Source organism: Ambystoma mexicanum, chromosome 1q, assembly GCF_040938575.1.
Source record: "Ambystoma mexicanum isolate Mex_15411 chromosome 1q, UKY_AmexF1_1, whole genome shotgun sequence".
Taxonomy (NCBI): Eukaryota; Metazoa; Chordata; class Amphibia; order Caudata; family Ambystomatidae; genus Ambystoma; species Ambystoma mexicanum.
Window position 1 is genome coordinate 631,606,630 of NC_090922.1, and position 26,136 is coordinate 631,632,765.

The following is a 26,136-nucleotide window of genomic DNA, read 5'->3' on the forward strand; positions in this document are numbered from 1 at the left end:
GCTTATGTTTTAACCCACTGAACACCCTTCTTAACATACTTTAGGACTGGTGCAATTTTCTAAACAAACTCCAGTCCTAGAATATTTGGAGAAAGTGTTGGATAGTGGGTTAAAAAAAATATTGCGGGTCTCTATGTTTTTTTCAGCGATTAAATCACTAGGTACCTCCAGTGTATGAATGAAGAAATGACAGTGTGTCAGATAAATTCCTTATACTTTCCTTGCTCTATGTTATGCTAGCCTTTATTATTATTTTAAGTTGTTTCATTTCAAGTATCCAGGCCTGTGGATGAGCTCTCTCTTCCAATGAAAACAAGCAGTGATATGGATCAGGAATCCATCTCCACAGCGTCTCTACCCATGCTCCAAAGTCCCCTTGCCCAAAGAGGAGCCATGTTCCATGATCAAGCTCCAGAGGAATGTGTTCTAGCTCACAGTTCCGCATCGCACCCAATGCTCAGAGCGGCCACCATGATGTCCCAAAGGGGAATGTCTTCTGAACCCTCGTTGGCCACTGCCTCAATGTGTGCCTTTGCCTTCTGTGACATCTTGCCTCGTGATGTGGGGGCTGTAGCCACAGAAGGGGAGAGTCTGTGATCACTTCTCTACCTCCACTGCTCTACCGCCCTACAGCCCCTGGAGTCAGTGCAGGGCAGCCACCATTATGTTACTCTATTGTGCACGATCTCAGTCACACCACAGATCACTGGTTACCAGAGGGAATGACACTCCATTGGGCCCTCAATCCTGCATCAGAGGAGAGCCTGCCTCACTTTTAATCTATCATTGTAAGATAAATTGGTGCAGTCACTGTGTGAGACTACACAAGACTTATCTGCTTGGTATTAGGTAACCCACCTTTTGGTAACTTGTCTGTACACAAGTTGGTAGTCTGACTGAGCAGCCAGGCCTATCTCAAGAGGGGTAAATGTGAGCTGTAGAGCTGTACAAATGAGATCACAAGTAACCAAATAACACTTATACTCAAGGTTTCAGTTATAAATATTTATTTATTTATTTATTTAACATCAGTTTTAAATAAGCATTCTTTAAAAAGGCAATTCTTTATAACAGTTCAAATAACTTTTGGCAATACTTTTCAGAATCAGTCAAGTTGGTGAATATTCTTTGGATATGCTCAATACACTTCTCCTACACCCTGAAGTGACTTCAATTACAAGGATAGTATTTGCATTTATATATCACACCAAAATACTTTTAGACTCTGAGTTACAGAAAGGAAGAGTTAAGGAAAATAAAAAAGTTAGAACAGTTACTTAAAAAGGTGAAGACTACGAAATCCTCCAATTAAGTCTAGACAAGCCTTTCCCAGCAGTAACAGTTTTCAACAAGCTACAACCTATGAGGGAGAAGCAATGCCAAAGTCAGTGGATTTAGAACAGTGCCTTTAAGGAGCCAGGACAGCCAAAGTCATTTTTACAAAGTCTAGAGTCTGATGCACTTCTTGGATAAAAGTCTTTCACAACGTCAGATTGTTCAAAAGGAAATCACCAAAGACACACAAGCTGTTAGGCCTGTGCAAAGGAAGTTGAAATCAACTCAGGAGGTTAAGCAAGTGCAAATCTCAAGTGAGGCAGCACGACTTAAGACAAGAAGATGAGTACCCCCAAGCCCAAACAGTACCTCTGGTTAGAAGAAGAAATGGTGAAGCTGGATGCCACCTTGCTACAGCTATGCAGACCATGGTTCCTGAGCCTCAGTCGTGGGGACAAGAGGGAGGATGTTGGGAGGGCTCCTGTGGCAGTACTCGGAACGGTTGTTGGCAGCTATGGGCTCTCTTAGTTTCAGCAGCACTTTGTGGTTTCAGCGCTTTGCAAACAGCACTGATGCAGAACACATCTCTGGTTGGACTTTCCTTGCTCCCTCGATCTTGGACCCTGGTGAGGGGACTCTGGATCAGAATTTCCTGCTTCTGCAGTGTCCTTACGAGACTCCTGGAGCTTTTCGGCGGATTTGTTCCGCGGCAGACGTTGCACTTTATTATGGACACTAGACCCCTGGCATTGGGCTTCTGCGGCAATGGAGAGGCACAGCAAGTCGGGGATTATGCCAAAGTGGAGCTTGTCTTGGGGTTAGCTGGTTCCACTAATCCAAGGCAAGAAGTCGTCCCTTCCGGAGCTTCTCTGTCGATTCGAAAAAGGAGGTCAGCACAGCAGCAGGGCTTCATTGGGCAATTCAAGGTCCAGGAGGTTACAGCAGGCTTTTCTTCATGGTTTCTTCATTGGATGTTTCTTCCAGTGGTCAACTCTGTCTCTAGTCCCAAAACCATTGCTTTTTAAACAAGTATTTCCATTCATGCACAGCCTAGGCTATCAATCACACAGCAGGATGGCTGTCCTTTTATTACAGCCAGCAGATGCCTATGGAGATTGTCAGACTCCAAAAACAGTGAAAACACAAAACCCAAAGTTGGGGAAAACACATGAGAGAGTGAGGAAAAAGGTCCCACTCAGGAGTTCAAATTTAACAAGTCCTAAATCCTAAGGGAATGAGCACATCAATGAAAATTCTCTCTAACAGTCATTTACCAGCTTTTGGGTTTGTCTCTCAGGCACACTGCAGAGATCCCTCTATCTTGGTACCCATCAGACCCCTTGCCCCCTCTGTCTGATTTAGATATGTTTGTTGTGTACTGAAATTCATGGAAAGCACACTCATATAAGACATGTAAAACTGTTAAAAAGATGGGTAGCAAGAGAGGGAGTGATTTGGAGATGGAGAGAGAAAAAGAGAGAGACAGAGAGTGAGGGGAAGGGTAAGGCGTATGGGGATGGTCAGCCTTGTAGAGAGAGATAGTGACAGGAAGATGGAGGGAGTGAATGGCAGAAACAGGCCAGTGAGGGAAAGAAGACGAAGAGTTAAAGAGAAAGAGAACTGAGTGAGAAACTGACGAAGAAAGCACAGAACGGGAAAAGGAGACCCAAAAAGAGAAAGGAAGCAAGTAAACAGGATGTGAGGGTGTGTCAAAGAGAGAGCAAAATAAGGGGGAGAAGAGAGATGGGAAGGAACAGCGCAGGGCACAAAGAGAGTAAGTCAGAGAGAGAGAGAGAGAGAGAGAGAGAGACAGAGACAGAGAGAGAGAGAGAGAGAGAGAGAGAGAGAGAGATGGATGGATGGAGGGAAACAAAGACAGAAACAGGAGAGAGGGAGAATAGAGAGTTGAGAAATAGAGTGAGAGACTTACTGGCAGAGAAAAAATAGGAGGGACAAAGAGGGCTTAGAGAGAGTGAGAGAGCCAGAGGAGAGTGCATGAGGGTGAGAGAGAGTGCAACAGAAGAGAGGGGAGGGAGATAGAGTGGAGAGAGCGAGAAAGAACAAGAGAGTAAGAGAGAATCCGAGTGGGAGCGAGAAAGAGAGGCTGAGATGGATCTGTGTGTGATAGTCATCAGTTATTTCTTCAGAGCACTTTTAATTATAATATGGCACATTTTGCATTCCACAATATATAGTGGAAACATGCTGTAACCTTTGCTGAAATCTATACATCTAGCTCTCTGACAGTCGTGACTGTCTATTTCCTGAGGGAAACACTCTTGCTCTACCCTACAACTTGTTCTCTGTCTCTCGACAATAAAATATGCACTGTTTACAATTGATCACCTCATCGGAATGCCAGTAACAACTCTGCTGATTGTGTCCTTTTGCCGGCAGCTACTGTGGATTTGCCCAATTCCTTTTTTCAAAACCTGGTTTATTTTTGTTCACCTCTATTTGGGTCCCACAGCCTGATCAATGCACTTTTCAGCCCCTACCCCAGAGTCCTTTCAACCACCCACCTCCTTGTAAGGCGCCCTGTTTCCATTGGAAAAAGGAACTAGTGGTACTATGGCTGCATCCCAAAATGAGGGATTGGAATGGTGGGAAGGGTGCAGGAGTGTTGGGGGAGGGGAACTGTAAAGAAGGACTGGGCTTGACTGTTGGTTTGAATCTTTCAATGGTTCTTGTATTGTGGCCAGGATAGACATTGCATGAAATAAAAAATAAAAACCAATGGCACTGTATTCATCCCCGAGAGAAATATCAGCATATATTCATAATTAGTACCTTGTGAGGGGTGTGTGGTGGCCACCAGCCAATCAGGAGGCTCAGAACATTTTATTTACCACATGGTAAAGCGCCTGCTCTGAGCCTGCTTGCAGTGGGAGGCCGCCATATTATCTACACAGAAATCAGGTAAGTGTGCTCCCTGTGCCCCATCATCTCCTTCCCCCACCCACAACCGCAATTTCCACCACCCAACCTGCCCCCTCCCAAATATCTTGTACTCCTCCATCCCTCGTCGGCTTCGGGAACACCCAGTGTTCTTGGTGCAGCTCCTTCCCGCAAATGGCCACTATGGAAAAGGAAAAGGGATTACATGTAGTTCTATTCTCCGCAATCCATGGTGGCCATCTTGATTTGTAGTTTTTTCTCAAGTTGCGAAATGGCGAACACACTGTTTTTCAACTTGAGAAAAAAACCACTATTAGTACCCTGGTACAATGTGCCGGGGTACTAATAGCAAAACATCTCTCACGGGGGCATTGCTGGTCAGGTAATGCACCCCTGGCGGGGGCTGTATTGCGTACAAATGTAATCTTTGACCCTACAGTTGTTGTTAATTAAACGAGATGCTGTTTGGCACACAGCTCTTTAGGACATGTATATCAGTGATTCAGTAAAAAAACGTTGTTAAATGGATGTTATGGTTAAGTTGCGCTACTAAAAACCTATGAAATTCAGTGAAAAAAACTTTGTTACAGGGACGTTATGGTTCCAAGTAAAACCAAAAACCCCCTGAAATTTGTCAGTTATGGTAAGCTAAGCAACCATAAATCGTGCCACCACCGTACACTGGTAAGACTAACACCCAGGATATCAAAGATGACATCACAAATATCATTGATGACATCACTGATGACATCACATGTGCATTTACTTTTCATACAAGAATTTGTGAATGTAATGTTGGCAGAAAAGTATCAGCGATTATCGGGAGATGTGTAATAAACAACATACTTTATTACGCAATGTAGTGTTCTAAAGAACATTCCATTGCAGTGTTCGTTCTAGTACAGCAATCTACTCATACAGAAATGTAGGTGTTGGCTGCAGCATGCACCATAGAGGTGCAACATTTGTAATTTTCCAAAGCTATATAATAAAACGGTGAATGTTATGGTATCAGACTTTTCCGTACTGTGAAACATGTACTAAGTAGCTAATAATGCCTCACTTACTACATATTTCTACTAATACACACAAAACATAAATAGACTACAATGCATACAAATATGGGGCTTATATATGGAGAGTAAAGTAAGCAAACAAGAGGCAGTATCATTAGCAACTGTGTATAATCTACATGATTGTATTCATGCACAAAAATAATTGCTGTGTTTCAGGCCTACTTCTTCCCCTATATATGTACATCATAAGATGCGATTACATTTTAAGGAAAGTAGTGTAAGAACATGTGAGAATAGCAACATCTATAAATGTAATATCTTTTGAATGTTAAGTTTCTGACTGTGAGTAAATAAAACCACCTGGCCTAGATATGGCAGTGAACAAAAAATAAGGGGCTAGACATGTGATGTCATCAGTGATGTCATCAATGATATTTGTGATGTCATCTTTGATGTCCTGGGTGTTAGTCTTAGCAGTGCACGGTGGTGGTGCAGGTTATGGTTGCTTAGTTTACCATAACTGGCGAATTTCAGGGGTTTTTCAATTTTATTTTTAACCATGACGTCCTTTTAACAATGTTCTTTTACTGAATTTCAAAGGTTTTTATTAGTGCAACTTAACCATAACGTCCCTTTAACAAAGTTTTTTCAGTGAATAGATATATAGATAATGTACATTTTATAAATGTTTACTAGGATGCCCTTAGTTTATATACATGTAACATAGAACATACTGAACCCCCTACCTGCGCTAGTGGGTCTGATATCCGTGGACCATGCGCCTGTTCGCAGACAGACTCGGACAACAGCAACACTATCCAAAAACTCAGGGGGTATTTTACATTGTCATATCATCCAAAAAAACACTAAACATGTTCAAAAAGCAGCACATAAATAAATTACATTCAATAATAAATAAGAAGTGGAAACTGTATGTGTAAGACACAGAAATGTCTAGTACTTTGGAATGCCGGGAAGATAAATGTCCTCGTGATGAAATGAGTGAAAACAGTGATACTAATCGTAGACACTACACTTCTCTATATAAACCAATCATTATCCATTACTTTATGTGTACTTACCTAATTTTGTTTTTTAAACACACCATACAGACATTAAAAATAATACAGAAACAGAGCCCTTAGAAAATCATCTGCAGCGAATGAAGCAAAAAATGGATCTAATAAAGGAATAGTGCGCTCAGAAATATTATTGTCCTGAAGGTTCGGGCATGTGTTTCTAAGCATACGTTGATCGATCGTACAAACATTGCCTATACACCTTACCGTAATTTCCCTCTTTTTTACACATGAGAAATCAGGCAGCAGGGCGCGGCCATCTTGTGATAATCCTATCCGTTGCCAAATCACCCAAGGTGGACTGCCCAGGCAGCAATAATTAATATGCCCCACCCCTGAGGCTGACATCACCAAACTTAGTGATATTCTATGCCTATCTCCAGGACGTTACTGGACACCGTAGCCAAACGCACCCAGTCATCACCTACGTGACAACATTAGTTGACGCAGAACCCGGAATATCAACACACATCATCTCACAACACAGCACATCTCAATTTTGAATATAAAAACATACTTTTAAAGGAAATAGCAAAACTGTACAATTTTTAAAGTACTTTTATTTCCTAATAAATGCTCCGAGAACATCAGGTGATTGCCATATTCAAGCAAATGGGTAATCTTCTTCTTCGTTCTCGATCCACAAATGTTTATCATGAGTCACACAGTACTCCTTTTGGGTATAAAAAGTGCATTGGGCGCACTGTGAATCGCAAGGCTTTGGCATCAGCTTGGCACTAGGCCACCGTAAACGATGTTAGGTTGCTCCTTATCACTGGTACCGCGTAAGGGCATATCGGCCCGTGGCAATTGTCCCAAAAAAGAGTCATTCCTATCTAGCCATTCACGTGTATCTGCAGCTGCCGGTTGCAAAACCCGTCCGTTGGTATCTGGAATCGATGACAATCGCAGAAAGGCAGGATGTAGCTGTTTAAAAACGATAACAGAAATGTGTCTCAGTAACCGATCTTTTGTACAGTTTATCATTTTACCCATTCATTCGGCCCTGTGCTAAAACTAATGATGAACACGGACGTGAAACAATGGGAACACAGAGAAAACAATGTGGAAAGTAGTCTTCAATTTACTTCAAAACTTAATGCTTATCACTATTTTCAGCTCGAAATGGTATGCGGAAGCTGACGCTACAATTCGAAGAACACATAGATGGAATTTTAATTAAATATTAGAGTTGAATTAGGCGTTTGTGGAACCTGGGGGAACCCACTAGTGGAGTACACGCATCTCGATCCTAGACTGCCCATGTGCCTGAGACAAAGGCAAGTACACACACAAGTTGCATTTGCGTGTCGTTGCAATATGACACAAACAACAACCGAGTACAATATAAACCAGCAATAACGGTCGGCGAATGATAAGTTGACTCGTTGGTCTATATAATCATCGAAAGAAAAACGTACATAATATTTGGCATTTCAATTCTCTCGGCGTAACGCAGACACTCCGTTCAGGTCAACAAATGTTCATAAAATGAAATTGCTGGTTCCTTTGTCCAGTTTTGGAATGGGGAACCTTATCATATGTTACAGTGTTACATCCCTCCCTTCTTGCATTCCTTTTGCAATCCCCCCTTTGTTTCAAGGTCAAAAAACAATTGAACCTTGTACTGTGTACGATGCGTGGGTTTGCTCACCTCGGAAGCGAAAATTCAACGGCGCTGACCTTCACTCAAAATGGGAGCCAACATCTTGTCAGACCATACTGGCATTAGAAATATTTTTGAAAAAGATATCAATTGTTTGCTACCATTCACCAATGCGGGCGCCATTTCTACACATTTACTTTGTTCCTCTGGAGAACTTTGCACTCTCCCAGCGACTCCCACAGCCAGACCACACCAACTGTCAGCTCAGCACATCTCCTCTTCACACGGCTAATCATGTAAAAATTCTTCGCAAGGAGAAAGTCTCAAGCCCTGACAAAATTTGCTTGTACAAACATTTCCGACCAAGACCTGCTGCAACCCCCTCCGGCCAGGCTGCGGTCGCCTGACCCCATCACCACAGTTATATGTTAGAGGCCTATAATTTGCACACGTGTGTTTGCAATATCCCACTTTGGGTCACTAGTGAGGTGAACGGTGTGGGGGTCTTGCCACCTTACAAATACAGACACATAGTAAATACGTAATAGTAATGCTTTTACGTTATAATGCAGATGGTACCAAAAACAATGGCAAGCTAAGTGGATTCACACATGTTAAAGTATCACTTGGTAAGGAAACCTTCACAGCAACAGGAGCCACAACCAATGCAGGTCACTACACTGCATATATAAAAAGGAATTGTGGATGGGTCAAATGTAATGATACTAGCATTACTGTAAAACAGAGATTACCAGCAAATCTTGTAAACGCTTAATATTCTTAAAAGCAAAATTTACTAACTAATCTGTGTATGAACTTAAACAAAACTTGAACTTCAAAACTATGACCAGTTAGAAAACGCCAACAGGTACCTTACTGCCCCAAGATTCTGTAACATGTAAACAAATAAATGAATACCATTAAAATTAAACAAGAAATGAACAGTTACAAGATGCCAACAGGTATCTAACTGCTCCAAAAGTCTGCAACAAGCCAACAGATAGATGAATACCACTAAAATGGGAAAAGAAATAAACAAATAAGATACACCAACTGCTATCTAATTGCAACAATACTACCACTACTTCCAAATCAAAAACCATACACATATTCAATTCCTCCTACTGAACTCAATGAAAGAAATGTATTTTACCACAACGTAGAAAGGTTTTTTTAATCCAGCATGGATTTTTTCCCACACACCCAATGATTTAATCAACAAACACAGGAGGTTCCTGCGAGTTTCTCTGCCAGACATTAGTCCTGGGTATGAGAGCCTTACCCAGATTCTTTAGCTCACTATCTTTCACAGAGGAGAAATATCCCAATCATATCAGTCTTTGTCTTGCCCAGGGGCAGTCCAGCACCGAAATGCTAGGCAATTCTCCTCTAAACAAGAGTACCAACAGCAACCCTAGACACGTGTTTCGGTCTGGTTGGACCTCATCAGTAGGTTGGAGCTGTGCCTCTCTACGAATAGTAAGCAAGGGGTCCACGTCTGGATTCCCCTAGTAACTTGGGGCGAGACCCAAAGTTACTGTCACGATCCCTGCCCTAAGCCTGGGTAGCCAGGCCAGGTGGGCTACTTCTACCCCCATCAGGCCCTCAAGGGCCTTGACATTTGCCCCCAGACTCTCTTGGAGTCAGCCCTGGCGCCTTTGGCGCCAGGCTCATATGCTAAAGCAGTAATCAGGGCCCATAAGGGCATTGCGCAACAACATGGATGCCTCCACATGGCTCAGTTCCTAAACTGAACCATGCGGTCTAGCATTCTGGGTGTGGCAGGCCCAGTGATACCTGGGATGCATGCAGGCTATATAAACCACACCCAAACTCCAGTACACGCAACGTGATGCTCACCGTGTTCAGCTTCAGCCACGAACCTCGGAAGAACAGCATCTGCAAAAGAGGAAAAGACATTGATAGAAAAGGTTGCAGCTTACCTGAATTTCATCATTAGCGGTCCTCTGCTCTTCCGACCGGTATCCTGGAACCAGCGCTCCTTTGTATCGACGGACCTGCAGAAAAGGAAATACAAGCATTAGACATTGTGCACAATAACGAATTCCGCCAAAAGGCTTACCTTGCCACTCACACTTCATTCAGCAACACCTCTGGAATTCTACACTCCGGCGGAGAACCGCGACTTGAGAAGACAAAAAATAACAGGTTAGCAAAGGCAGGATACCTTAGCGCTGCATAAAGCGCCTACTCGCCGCTTCCAGGCGCTCCAAAAACGCTAATACTTACCAGCGAATCCCGAATCTACTCTTCGCCACGAATTGGACTTCCATGTACCTGAGGAAGAGAAAAAGACATTGTTAATTCCAGAAAGGCATGCTAGGACAGCAAAACCCCATAGCAATAAGACCTACCTGAAAGACTCACGTCGGGCCGGCATCAGTGAAGTAACTCGACCGCCTTTTCCCGCAAAGCACTACGCACCCCTGCTGAGACAGCAGGACGGAGAACCCGCCAACATCAAGAACAAGGTGAGAGGAAGCTCAGAGGGGCCGCAGACATACCGGGTGGCTTTTAATCCCAGTTGCCTGGTCCTAAACATTGTTTGCCTGTATTTACGGCAGGATTCTTCCGCTGGTCACTACTGGGCATCGCAGGGAAGGATACCTGGACCCCGATTGCTGGGTGGCGCCCCCGTGGAACCAGGTGAGCGTATCAGAACGCAAAGCCTCCAAACTAAAATCCACCTGGGCGCCATGGAAACCTCAGAACTAGACCAATTGGCCCAACTGATAGGAGAATTACGCGCCAAGGTTCATTCTGCCCGTCAGGAGACTAATGCTCTCCGAAGAGATTTAATTGTGACTAAGGAGCGCACAGAAGACCTTAGCAGACAATGCTTGCAATCACAAGCAGGCCAGACACCTCTGCCGGGAGGCAATCCAACAATGCAGAACCCTACACTGCCTTCCACTTCTTCAACTCCGGTGCAAATTACTCTACCAGGAGCAGGTCCTTTAGCCCCACAGGAGCGATTTATAGGCGATCCACGGAAATATTCCTCTTTCATGACTCAATGCCGCCTTCACTTTCTTTGCAGGCCAGGAGCATTTCCAAATGACCAAGCTCGGGTGGCCTTTGTTCTATCGTATTTGAGCGGTAGCGCAGCAGATTGGTCAGTACCATTAGTGACCCATGATGATCTTATATTACATGATTTTGGGGGATTTCAGAGGGAGATGGAGAAACTATTTGCCCGAACAAGCAGTGGACAATGAACTCCTTTTCCTCCGACAGGGAAATCAGGATTTGGTAACGTACATCGCAACTTTCAACAGACTGGTCGCTGAAGCCAGGTGGCCTGAAAACAAAAGAACCACATTGTTTCATTGGGGGTTAAGGGGAAAGTTAAAAGACATTCTAGCTCAAGTAGTGGACCCCCCTCGAGACTGTTCGGCGTTCATAAACTTAGTCGTGCAATTAGATCACCGGTTGCAAGACCGAAAAGCAGATCGCTCCAAAATGGATCCACGGGCAGTGTATGTTCGGTCAAGAGACAATGCACCTCGTGCACAAGAAAACCCTGTGGAGCCCATGCAACTTGGGGGAGTGCAAGCCCCGTTAACCAGACAAGAGCGAGATAAAAGAAGGCAGCAACAACTATGCCTATACTGTGGAAAATCTGGACACTTTCTGAAGGACTGCCCAGTAAAACCCCCTAGGAAGGTCGTCAGGGCCACTGAGAAAGATGAAGAGAAAGAACCTAAGTCGGAAAACTACCCAGCTCGACAAATGTAGAGGTCAGTTTGTCGAGTAAGGGAAAGGAGCCACCGACCTCACACTTTGCAATACCAGTAATCCTAATCAACAACCAATGGTCCTCAAGAATGCATGCCATTGAGGCTTACATCGACAGTGGGGCAGTCGGAAATTATATTGATCAGGATCTGGTTGCAGAGATGGGACTCCCCTTATGTTCCAAGCTGACTACTGATAAGGTGACTACAGTTGGTGGAACTGAAATTGCTTTCGGACCCGTTACCCAATGAACGGCTGAAATAACATTGCTGTGTCAGGATGGGCATAGAGAACTCATTTCGTTTGACATCATCAAAGCGCCTCAATTTCGGCTTATACAAGGGATGCCATGGTTAGTCGCTCATAATCCTCTGATCAACTGGCGAGACAGGAAATTAACCTTCCCCAGTGACTGTTCTCCAACCTGAACAGAAGACAGCTTGCAGTAGTTCAACAACTCCCCAAACAACGACATCTGTCTTGGGTGCAATCAGTAATCTGCCTGAGGAATACCGCGATTTCCAGGATGTATTCCAGAAAGACCAGTCAAACACCCTGCCACCCCAAAGGCCCTATGACTGTCAAATCGACCTTGTCCCGGGTACCCAAGTCCCCTGTGGGAGAATCTATGCTCTAACTGAACCCGAAAACCTTCACCTGAAGTCCTATTTAGATCAATACCTCGCAAACCGATTCATCCATCCGTCGAAGTCCCCTGCAGCCAGTCCTTTGTTCTTCGTACCGAAAAAAGAAGGGGACTTAAGGACCTGTATTGACTACCGCGCATTGAACCAGATCACTGTAAAGAACTGTTACCCTTTGCCACTCATTCTGGAAATGCTGGACCAGGTCAAAGATGCTCAAATTTACACCAAATTGGATCTTCGGGAAGCATATCACCTGATTCGGGTGAGAAGCGGTGACAAATGGAAAACTGCCTTCCATACTAAATATGGTTTGTTCGAATATCAAGTTATGCCCTTTGGGTTATACAACGCGCCTGCAGCATTCCAATACTTCATGAATGATGTCCTGAGAGAGCTAATTGAGGTCTGCGTTTTAGTGTACATTGATGTCATCCTGGTGTACTCAACTTCCAAACAAGACCATGTCAAACATGTCCGTTCAGTCCTCGCCAAGCTCCGTGAACATCGTTTATTTGCCAAGATGGAAAAGTGCCTTTTTCACGTAACCGAAGTAGAGTTTCTAGGCTTCGTTCTTACACCCGCAGGCAACAGGATGGACCTGCACAAAGTCGACGCCGTTCTGAAATGGCCATCACCAACGTCTGTAAAAGGAGTACAAAGCATGTTAGGCTTTGCAAACTTTTACCACCGGTTTATACCAGACTTCTCCCAAATCGTACAACCAATCACTGCATTATTGCGAAAAAACAACAAGAAATTTGCCTGGACTGAAGACGCAGAAAAGGCTTTTCAGGAACTAAAAAAGAGGTTCACCTCAGCACCAATCCTGTGACATCCACGTCCAGATATCCCATACATCGTGGAAACGGACGCTTCCAGTATAGCAATGGGAGCTGTCCTCTCTCAAAAGGATCCCAAAACTGGCCAGCTACATCCCGTAGCCTTCTGGTCAAATAAGTTCTCACCCTCAGAAATAAATTATGCCATAACAGACAAAGAACTCTTGGCAATCAAGTCCGCCTTTAAAGCCTGGCGACACTACCTTCTGGGAGCCAGACACACCATTACAGTAATCACTGACCACCGAAACCTGCAATATCTTAAAACAGCCAGAGCCCAATCTTCATGTCAGCTGCGATGGGCTCTCTTCTTCGCCGAATATGATTTTGCCATAACGTTCCGACCCGGCATCAAGAATGGAAAGGCTGACGCACTTTCTCATACTGACACTAATGACTTGGTTTATACGGCTCCAGATCCAGTCCCCATCATACCAGTAGACAAGCTCTTAAGCCTTACTACTGCCTTAACCCACACAGAACTGAAAAAAGAAATTCAAAAGAGCATGAATCCGGATGCTTACCTTGCGTGTCAAGCGCAAGGAGAACAGTATTCCATCCAAGACCACTTACCATTCTTCAAGGATCGCTTATACATACCCACCAAGAACTTACAACCACAGGCTATTTCAAGTTACCATGACTCCCTAATCGAAGGACACCCCGGAATTACCAAAACCTTAGCCAAGGTTAAACAGAACTTCTGGTGGCCTACCTGGCGAACAGATATCATCTAATATATTCAGTCTTGTGGAGTCTGTGCACAGAATAAATCGCAAAAGCACAAACCATCTGGCCTTCTGAAACCTTTGGACATTCCTCCAGCACCGTGGCACACTCTTTCCCTCTATTTCATCACTGAGCTACCTACCAGTCAAGGGTTCAACACCATTCTTGTAGTTGTTGACCTATTCTCAAAGATGGCCCACTTTATTCCACTCAAGGGTCTTCCAGATGCATCCACGTTAGCCAAGGTATTTCTGGACAATATTGTTAAATTACATTGCTTTCCATCTGTCCTGATCTCCAATCGAGGTAGTCAGTTTGTTTCTAACTTTTGTAGGAAGTGCTGTGCTATGGCACAAATTGACATTCGGCTATCCACTAGCCATCACCCTCAAACAGACGGCCAGACCGCAAGGACCAACCAGACCCTTGAGCAGTACCTGCGGTGTATGTTACATCACGAGCTAAGAGACTGGAAAGACTTGCTCTGGATAGCCGAGTACGCTTATAACAACTCCTTACATTCCAGTACTGGACAAACACCCTTTTATACTCTTTATGGCAGACATCCTCGTATCTCAGAATTGGATCTTCCAACCAACTTAGTAATGCCAGCGGTAAAAACCCTTCACACCAACATCACTCAGGCTTTCAAAAAGGTCAAAGAACATCTAATCCATGCCAAAGACAAGCAAAAACAATTTGCCGACCAACACAGGACTATGGCCCCTGATTATCAAGTAGGAGACAAGGTTTGGCTAGCCACCAGGTTCATATCCATAAAAGGAACCCAGACCTTCCAACCCAGGTATTTGGGACCCTACACCATCAAGGCAGTTATCAATCCGGCGGCCGTCAAATTAGATTTACCATCCAATTTACGCATCCATCCAGTATTTCATGTGTCCCTTCTAAAACCAATGCAGCCTGGTACACGGATTGAAGCAGCACCGAAACCCATTCTTGTCGATGGGGAACCAGAATTCGAAGTTAAAGGCATACTGGATTCTAAGTACTCAAGAGGGAAGTTATACTATCTAATCGATTGGAAAGGTTTTGGACCCCAAGATAGATCCTGGGAACCCTGCGAAAATGTTCACGCACCACGTCTGATTAAAAGCTACCATTGAAACTTCCCAACTAAACCTGGGCCGGACAGAAAGAACACCTTGAGAGGGGCCTTAGGGGGGGAGTGCTGTCACAATCCCTGCCCTTAGCCTGGATAGCCAGGCCAGGTGGGCTACTTCTACCCCCATCAGGCCCTCAAGGGCCTTGACATTTGCCCGCGGACTCTCTTGGAGTCAGTCCTGGCACCTTTGGCGCCAGGCTCATATGCTAAAGCAGTAATCAGGGCCCATAAGGGCATTGTGCAACAACATGGATGCCTCCACATGGCTCAGTTCCTAAACTGAACCATGCGGTCTAGCATTCTGGGTGTGGCAGGCCCAGTGATACCTGGGATGCATGCAGGTTATATAAACCACACCCAAACTCCAGTACAGGCTTCGCGTTAGTTTGCAACCCTGCTACGTGACGCTCACCGTGTTCAGCTTCAGCCACGAACCTCGGAAGAACAGCATCTGCAAAAGACGAAAAGACATTGATAGAAAAGGTTGCAGCTTACCTGAATTTCATCATTAGCGGTCCTCAGCTCTTCCGACCGGTATCCTGGAACCAGCGCTCCTTTGGATCGGCGGACCTGTAGAAAGGGAAAGACAAGCTTTTGACAATGTGCACAATAACGAATTTCGCCAAAAGGCTTACCTTGCCACTTGCAATTCATTCAGCAACACCTCTGGAATTCTACACTCAGGCGGAGCACCGCGACCTGAGAAGACAAAAAATAACAGGTTAGCAAAGGCCGGATACCTTAGCGCTGCATAAAGCGCCTACTCGCCACTTCCAGGTGCTCCAAAAACGCTAATACTTACCAGCGAATCCCAAATCCACTCTTCGCCACGAATTGGACTTCCACGTACCTAAGGAAGAGAAAAAGACATTGTTAATTCCAGAAAGGCATGCTAGGACAGCAAAACACCATAGCAATAAGACCTACCTGAAAGACTCACGTCGGGCCGGCATCAGTGAAGTAACTCGACCGCCATTGCCCGCAAAGCACTACACGCCCCTGCCGAGACAGCAGGACGGAGAACCCTCCAACATCAAGAACAAGGTGAGAGGAAGCCCAGAGGGGCCGCAGACATACCGGGTGGTGGGAAGCTGTTAATCCCAGTTGCCTGGTCCTCAACATTGTTTGCCTGTATTTCTGGCAGGATTCTTCCGCTGGTCACTACTGGGCATCGCAGGGAGGGATACCTGGACCCTGATTGCTGGGTGGAGCCCCAGTGGAACCAGGTGAGCGTAACAGTTACTTAAATATGCAAAAATCAAGGGGTGTCCTGTGATTGCTATTGGTACTTTTCTTCAGAGGAGAATTGCCTAGCATTTTGGTGCTGGACTACCCCACGGCAGGACAAAGACCGATATGTTTGGGATATTTCTTCTCTGTGGAAGATAGTGAAATGAAGACTCCGTCTAAGTCTCTCTTAAACAGGACTAATGTCTAGCTGAGGGACTCCCAGGACCCTTCTTCGTAATTTGTATGAAAAAACTGCATACAACCACAAAACGTCAAACAGTAAGTATATAATGATTTGACTCACAAACACCACACCATAGCACACCCATTCAAGCAAACATCTGACCATTCACCGCAATCCAAAATGTTTGATTCCATGGGTATCATATGCTGCAGCACTTTTTGCCAAACACTACAATCTTGACTGCATGGCCTGGCCACAACTATTCAAACAGCCTCACCAAAAGAAACACTAAGTATATAATAATTAAACTCACCACCACCACAACATAACACAGCCATGCAAACGAACATCTCACCAATAAATACAACCCAAAATGCCTAGAGTCTTCAATACCAACATTCTAGACACAATCTAACAAACAAACTAAGATACATCATCTCACTGTTCTATAAATACTATTACACTACTACCAATCAGTACACACATTTTAAAAAACATATCCCATAAGCAGCCCACATACCACAGTCAAAATCTTCGGTAACATGGGTGTGTTTTGCTCCGGTGGTTGTAGCCAGGGCCTAGAGTCGTGGGTGCATGGCCAAAGGTCCATCCCTTGCTCCTCTAGTCCATCCCTTCTCTGGTCATTGACTCCCTGAGGGGTCACTGGCAAAAACAAACAAAGCAAAACACTTCCATTTTCTGTGTGCTGTTGCTGCTTAAAGGGCAATATGAAAGCCCCAGACCTTTGCATGTTCATGAAAGATATGGTACACGATACAAAATGGAACATAACCCATCTACTGAAACAACACAGGTAACACAATGGAATATACACCATTTGAAGGCACATGTCTGCCCTAAATTTCCCTTAGCATCAATCTAACCCTCCAGAGATACACCAACGCAACTCTCCACAACACTTAAGCACAGCTCTGAAAAACCCACAAACAACAACACAAACAAGTTCCTTAGCAACTTGGAGTGCATATTAACCACTGCTCCAGACAGCTCACAATGGGCCTCATTACGACCCAGGCGGTAAGTGATCGAAATTACCGCCATGGCGTAATGAGCGTTAACGCCATGGTCCGATGGCGATAAGAGCGCCATATTATGACCCATCGCGCACGAGCATTACGCCATGGCGGTAACGTAAACTACAGAAGTATCGGAGAGGCGGGCACCACAAGTTATTTTCTTCTCTTTCTTTCCTTGTTTAAATTATATATATAATTCACCTTCAATGTCAGGTAAAATTGGAGCTGCCAGTTTAAATCTGGTCCTATAGCACCCGGACCTTAATAAACTGCAAATGAAGAAACAAGGCAACTCTGCCTTATTAAAACTGGCGCATCTCAGTTGGCCCTTCTATAGGGCTGCAAATTTTCGAAAAATTCGATTCCTTCTTCAATATCTTATTGCAATCAAAACATGAACAGTTAAATATATCTATGTACTTTTAGGCAGGAATGTTTATTCACATTCTCATATATCAAATTTTGCCTTCAATATACATTCTGCCAATGCATTTCGGTATAAACCTTCGTCAGGGCTGTATAAAGGCACTTGATTACATCATCAAGCTAGTTATAATTATGTATTCATGAATTTAAATACACTTAACGGTTTAAATACAATATATTAACAAATTCACACATACCATTTGGATTGTCCCACGTATATGCAATAGTTCCGCCAAATGAAAAATAAACAACCAACAAAAAGCCATTTAGTTTCAGCATCATAGGTTTTGTATGCATTGATTTTTAGGACAGAAATCAGTCCTACCTGATCGCTTTAAAGGCGTTTTCTCTCTAGTTTCACAGCTGTGTGTGTTTAAATGCGTCGCGAGGCGCATATATCCATCGTCTCTCTGTTAAAGAGATAGGTGGTTTAGACAACCATTCTACTGTTGTTATATCTACTGTAGAGCGCGGCGAGTGTTCGCCGATGCTTACCTGGACTTCCAGCGTTGTCCTGCGGTCTGTAGAGAGACGTGTGCGCGCAGGCGCCTATGTGTTTCATTTAAACGTTGTCATGGAGACGGTACGAGGCGCCGTGGTCCAACCGGGTTGCCGGAGCACGTACGCCTCGCGCCCCACCCCCGGGTAATTACCCTGGGGCGGGGATGTCTCCATGGAAACCTCTGTTCCACTATATGCAATAGGTCAAGCTGTCAATGCCTATGTTTAACTCCATTACGGATAGCTAGACATACTATTTGTACGATGCATTACGTATATGTCATAATATATATACTATGCTATTATTCATTTTCCGGGGTGATTCCTAAACAATTAAAGCATGCAATGATTTATACAAAAAAGGGTATACATGTTAATCCAAGTGTCTAGATAAATCGGTCTCATGCACCAATGCCTGAAGTTCATCTGAGGTTATCCTGCGTCCGTAAGTATATATGCACCCACTGTTGCCCACTGAGGGCAATGTGTCAGCAGGGAGCAGTACTGTTGGGGAGACTGCAGCCATCGCTGCCTGCTCCGACAGTGATGTGGAGGATGACACTGGACTTGACCACAACACGCAACTGCACTCACCACACCTATCCCCAATCAGCCATCATGGAGATGACACCCAGGGCCCATCGCCAGCTAATTCATGGCCAGCAACTCCAAGCCCAGTGGGAGTTGTGGAAGATGGGAGTAGTCCCATTGGTCCCCCATTGGCACCCTCCATTGGGCCAGAATTCCAGCTGTCGCTGGAGCAGATTGCCAACAGGCAGGAAGCACTGGGCACACTCCTCACGCAGCATGTTGCAGAATGTGGAAGTGCCAGTGCAGCCATGGAGAGGAGTGCTGATGGCATCAGGGCTGCCATCCAAACTGCCAGCAGGGACATATGCACCGAACTTGCTGCAGTGCGGCAGATGATGAGCCAGCTCATCCAGACAATTCTGGACACATGCCGTACTGAGCAGCCCGGTATATCCTCAGCTGCAAGTTCAGCACAAGCCTCTCCCGTCCGCAGGTCATCCAGGACCCTGAGGAGCACAGGCAGGGGTGCCCCAGGTTCCGGGAGAGGGGGCAGTCAATAGTGTGCTAAACTATACACACTTCACCACGGGCACTGTCACATGTTTGCAGGGTGTTCAGGGGGAGGGGGAGGGGGGAGTTGGGTGTGTTGGAGTGTTCAGGGGGAGGGGGAGGGGGGAATTGGGTGTGTTGGAGTGTTCAGGGGGGAGGGGGAGGGGTTCTGTTATACCTATTCAGAAGAACAATACACTTTTTCTTTTCTCACAAACTAAAAGTGTGGACATTGCTCATTGCGTATGTGTGCTTTATTGTTTTACAGTCCACAGTGTTGACATACCAGACACACACAGTGCCCCAAGTGCCATCCATATGTCACACACTCGCTGTGTGTGCTAGAAGTATCGGTCAATGACATTCTGACGCATTATATGCCCCTCCTGTGCATCGCTGCCTCCCTGAAGTGCTGCCCCATCCCCATCATCATCATCCCCATCATCAGGTGGTTGTGGTTCAGCGTCAGGGGGCAGAGGCACGTTTCGTCTGATGCACATATTGTGTAGCATGACACATGCCATGACGATCTTTGCAACCTTCTCATGGCGGTACAGGAGTGCCCCGCCAGACCTGCTGAGGCAGCGGAAACGTGCCTTCAGTAGGCCAAAAGCATGCTCTATCACCACACGGGTACGTGCATGGCCATGGTTGTAGTCCTCCTCATGCTGGTTCGATGGGTTCCGCACTGGTGTGAGGAGCCACCTCTTCAGGGGATAGCCCGCATCACCTGTAAAATGTGAGAAAAGAATGTGTCAGGAACGAGATTGATATGTGAACATGACGCACAACCATGCCTTGATTCTGACTGTTACTGTGCACCAATTGGAGTTGGGGTTATGGATTTACACTGTGCAACCAGTATGTGTTCATGGCTCTCATGTACTGTTTTGCATGCAAAAACACAATGCAGGGGGGACGATTGCCTTGTGAGTGGCCATCCACTGTGTCCGTTCAGGCCGTCATTCATGTGACCTTGCACGTGTCCTGTGAGCTTGAAGCTCATATGATATCAACATTAATGTCTGGCTCATTATGACCCCGGTGAGCATTACTGGTGTCAATGGGGACAGTTTGTGGGTCTTGTAGTGGTGCATTGATGTTCCTGTCTGTCATGTGCCTCCTTTGTGCGCAGTTGTGGGGGACAGGCCTTTCAGTAGTTGGTGCATGGTGACGTGCATGTTGGTGTTTTTCTTTAGGGTCAATGCGGTCACAATTTGCACAATGCACTTGCAAATGGTTGTGTCGTTTTTGGGATGCACTTTCATTCACGTGTTGGGGTGATTAGGTCAGGCATGATGTGTACACTACTCTGTTGACGTCAGTGCTGCCACAGGGAATGATCTGGCTACTGCTAGTTGCACCCATGTGACGTATGCATCACCCCCCTGTATATGCCAGATGAAATATGCATTGGTACGTCATTCAACACCCACTTTGCATTTCCATGCTCATGACATTAGACTCACCGAGTAGGTAGGATCTTGGCCCTGCATGTCGCTCCATGTAGCGTGGTATTGTTGAGTTCTGAAGGACCATAGAATCATGGGTTGATCCGGGGAATCTGGCACAACAATGTGTGATGATCCTGTTGGAGTCACAGACCATTTGCACGTTGATTGAGTGGAAATGTTTACGGTTGCGGTACGGTACCTCCATGGCATGTGGGACCACCAATTCAACATGGGTGCAGTCAATGGCACCAATGCAACCAGGTATGCCGGCCAGTGCATGGAAACCCACTTTGGTGTTGGCAATCTCCTGGGCAGACCGTGGTAATGAGATGTGGTCATCTGTGTGCTTGAGGAGGGCATCGAGCACTTGCATCAGTGTACGCGAGAATAATGGTTGTGATATGCCATGCAAGTGCCCCACTGTGTGCTGGTAGGTTCCTGTGGCCAGGAAGTGGAGCACGGACACTACCTTCAGTAGGGGGGGGGTGGCAGTGGGTGTTTCAATCATGCTGACGATGTTGTTGTGTATCATGTCCACAATGGTGGTGATGGTGTCCCGGTCCAGTCGGTACAGGGTGTGGATCTGCTCAGCGGTGAGGTTGAATGGGCTGGGTCTGATGCGTGGGATTGGGGGCTGCCTGCGTGGTGGCACTGGCTGTGCTGGTGGGGCTTGCTGGGCCTGCCTTGCCCTCCTTCTCCTCCTGCGTCTCCTCTGTGCAGCCTGTTGTTGTTGTTGTTGTTGTAGTTGCTGTTGTAGCACTCGCATTGCTATCAGGTCCTCCAGCCCCAACATTGCTAGTCCTATTGGTATCATTGTGGAGTGTGACTGGGTGTGGGAAGGGGTGGGGTGTGCTCTTTTTGTACTTCCTGAGTCTGTATTGCCTTCACCTGTGCTGTTTCTGTGCACCTGTGGCAGCTGCATTCACTTTACATGGCCCTTTACGGTTGGTTCGCGATGGCGTAATTAGCACCATGGCGGTAAGGTACTTAACGGGCTGGTTGATGGCGTTAGGGGCATGTCCGCTTGGGTCGGCATCCGCGTACCTTTGCGCCATGGCGCTAAGTACGGTGTGGATGTTCGCGTGCGCGCGCCCTTGGCGCAGTCAGCGGCAGCGTTAGCTACGATGCCGCTAATGACATCGTAGTTTACGGTCACGGGTCGTAATCGGCCCTAGCGGAAGACGATGGCGGTAATCGTTTACCGCCATCGTTTTTCGCTTTGCGCCAGGGTCGTAATGAGGCCCAATATATCTAAAACTTACATTGCACTGAGGACCCATCATGAGCTCTGCACACATCGATGTTCTAAGGAGGCAACCTTTCCCTGCTCTCCCTGTTACTGCATTAGTCCCCCAGGCATACCTCTTGCAGATCCTGAAGCTCCTAGAAACTGTAGAAATATCAGAAGGCGTGCTATAGAAGATGTAATAACCTAGAATAACAGAGCATAGCAAAGCGTGTAACTCATTCCCCTGTAAGTCAGTACTCTGGATGGCCCAATCTGCTTCTGTGAGTGGCAGCAACAGCAGTGAAAATGAATATTTATCTCTGCAGCAGTTAGTCCGCTAGGCTAAAATCGTTGGTGCATTCACTGGCTGGTGGGACTACTGTTCTGCTTCTCAAATCGAATGATGTGGGACTGAGACTGAGCCAGTGCAACGATGATGCAACTCTAGGTGACTACTTTTGGACCACCAACAGAGAAGCTCAAAGGTTTACATTTTGCCCCAAAATTCATTAAATCTGTCCCATTGTAAGGATGTCTTTTTTTCAAATAGTATGACCTTAATCAATTCTAAGGACTCCAAGATTTGCGGTGAAGCCAGAATGGGATTACATTATTTGCCCAGCGTCACATTCTTTGGCTAAGCAGTGAAGCTGGGAGTTTAATCAACTCTTCAATTTAGGCACTTGACCACATATCTACCAAGCTATACTTTGTACAAATATTCAAGTGTTGAATTTCATGGCTTTCAATAATACTGTCCTATTGATTTTACTTTCAAAATACACAAAATGCATAGTAAAGAAACATGCCAGCATGTAAAAGTTTGTAGCAACATTTAAAGCCAAATCAATCAAACTGGGCTGCCGCGTTGCAATAATTCTGCAGGCAGTGCACAAGAACAGCAGGAAGAGCAAAGTAAATGTGTTTTTGTGTAATCAATCTGGAAGACAACCAATACAACAATGGCAGAAGTCTTTTCTTCTTGTTCCAGGAAGGGTAAGATCAATTTTAAGGTCCGGCGGTGCCAGAATTTGATTTGATTTGATTTATTGATTTATAGAGCGCTTTACACCAAGGCGCTGAACAGTGGAACAACATAATACATAACAACATCAACAATGTAACAGATGAAGCAAAATTACATCATGAATCATTTGATAAAACAGTGAAAAGAGCAATTAACTGAAGGGGAGGGGGAATAGGGAGTGGGATTAGGTGGGTGGGGGAGGGGTCTATTCTGTCTAGACCACAACAGGAACGAGAGGAATCGGCTGCAACCTGCTATCAAGGATTGCTCCTCAATTCTAGACCTATCTGGCGACTGGGGGGCAGTCGCCAAGTTCCACTGGACAGAAGAATTAGTGGCATGCACTGCATTCTTTTTTTTTTGTAGGTTAGAATTTATCCATGAGTTCATGGCCAGTAAATGGGATTTAATTCAATAGAAGGGGGTCACTGGGTCAATTGTAAAATAAGTTGTGTCATCAGCATAATTGCAAAGATCCATTCAATGAATCATAACCGATTCCATCAGAGGACAGACCTGACCCCTGTGGGAATTCCAGGAAGAAAACTCCAACCTAAATGGGGGCAGAGAAATAGCTGAGGACCAGTACTCCAGACAGCATTTGACCAGCTGACGGGCCAATTCCATAACACGCATGGATTGTAACGGCTGCAAAAGTATGGCATGGTCCAACGTGTCGCATGCTGCAGTCATGTCCAGGAGGTTACCAGTGTTGGAATTCCCTTACTCCACCAGGGTTCAAAGGTTGTCAAGTGCCGATAACAGCTCAGACCATGAATAATTGTACCTAATCAAGTATTGGTGAGCAGAGAATCAACAGTCCGGTATTGCCCAATTTGTTTGATTTTAATTGATCGCATTGGTAAATCTGGCCGAATTCGGTCAGTTCCACTTGATTGATTTAATTCGAACAAATTTGGCAATCAATACAGAACATGGGGAGCGGGTGTCGCGGGGGTGTCTCCTGAGGCGGGGGACAAAAAAAATGAAAAGAGTACCCTGCGTTGTCAGATCCGATCTGCGTAAGAATGACGGAAGTGACGCTGCAGGGACAAAAGCAATCAGAGAAGCGAAAGGTGAGTAAGGGGAGGTTGGCGGGATGTATTGTGGGGTAAGGGGGTCATAGTTTTGATGGATTTGGCCACAGCAAAATTGTACTTGAGGCGAAATTGACCACAGTCAATTCTGCCATTAACTATTCTGCCACGGTTAAATCACGTATATCCAACAGTCCACTTCCTATAACTGGAAAGTTGGAGAGGAAAGCAACCGTGGGACTGTAAGAATGACTTTGGTGGTTGGGAAATGAAGAGACAAATTAATTATATAAGCATTTTTTTACATTAAGAAACCACCTGTGTGCTTAATCTACAGCAGCATAAATTCAATAGGGACAGAGCATGCTGGACACATCCAATATATTTCCCTGACTGTGTGACACAGGATGTGAACAGAAATGGATGTGGTCTAATTGGATTTTAGCAAGGCCTTTGCACAGATCTGCAAAGATCATATGCAAGTTCTATGCGATTGGTCCTAACACAGTAAATAGGATAAGGAACTTGCGAGACAGAAGGATACAAAACACGTTTTTGGATAAGGTTCCCTCTTTGTAAAGGAAAGGCTGGCGTAGGGTTGAGTGCTACACGGATACGCCCTGTGTTCTATAATTATTATGCACAGCAAACACACATTTGATTTCACAGTGGGAATAATAAAGATAGGGCACAGCCAGCACAAGTATGTTAAAGTGCCAATTCTGTCAGTACCAGGCAAATTCACTGCAAGCGTGTTCTTATAGTGGCAATAATACTGGCATTATATATAATCCACAACCAATGCGAGTGGGTACAGTGGGTATAGTGGAATCATTAGGCACACCCATCACGACTGTGTTCTAAAAGTGGCAAAAACGCATACAAGCAACATGAGTGTGTTCTTGCAGTGGCAATAGTAGCATATATGTTCATACATTGTTAAAATACTGAAATATATTTTGAGCACAGGCATCAAGCGATTCTATTGGAATATGCTCTTGTGTACTGTTGGTGACCAGGCATTTTTTTCATGCGTTACTCTATATAACTGATTGTAAATTGTATGACTCCTTCCAATATTTCACAAGACGTTTGCTATTAAGAAAAAAGAGTTCTCTCGCTAAGCTTGGTCGATTCCTCTACTGTGCGGTAAATATTTGCCCCCCTGGCAGGAGGTGATACTAGGATACACTTTTGGAAATGGACCCATACTGCCTGAAATGGGCAAGGTTGATAACACACAGAGGCTCCACTTTCCCAGTACAAAAAGGAGAGATCATGGCGTTCCTCAGCTTTGTGGCCTAACATGTCGCCCCTTTGATGAACCTTTGAAAGCTTCCCATAAGCCTATTAACTACGACAAGGAAGTTGCAATGGCGGCTTACAACACCCTTAAATCCCTGATCTCAAGCATGCCCGTCTAGGGATGCCCTGATATTGCCCTTCCCTTCATGCTGTAAACCATCACCCCAGGGTTCAGATTGGGAGACGTCCTGTCTCAGGAATCTGAAGGGGACATACAACCAATCACCTATATCAGCGGCATACTATTGCCCCACGAACGACCTTAATCTACAATAGAAAAAAGAATGTCTAGCAATCGAATGGGCAGTTGAGTTGCTGCGCTATTACCTACTCTGGTGTCTCTGCACTTTGTTCATGGATCGTTCTCCCTTAACCTGGCTGGTAGCCAACGAGAACTCTAACCGTTCCATCCTATGGTGGTTTCTCACCTTACAGCCTATTGTACTACTATACATTGATCCAGTCAGCTGCAAGCCAACACAGCCCTTCTTTCCAGGTGGCACGCCCCGACTGAGGATCAGGGAGATGCCAGGAACTAGCGAACCACCCAGATGGCAGATCCAAGACCCACAACAGCACAGGGACAAACCCGTTGCTCCCAAATTAGGTGGAGAGATGGAGGGGAGATCATCTCCCGCACAGCAAAAAATCTG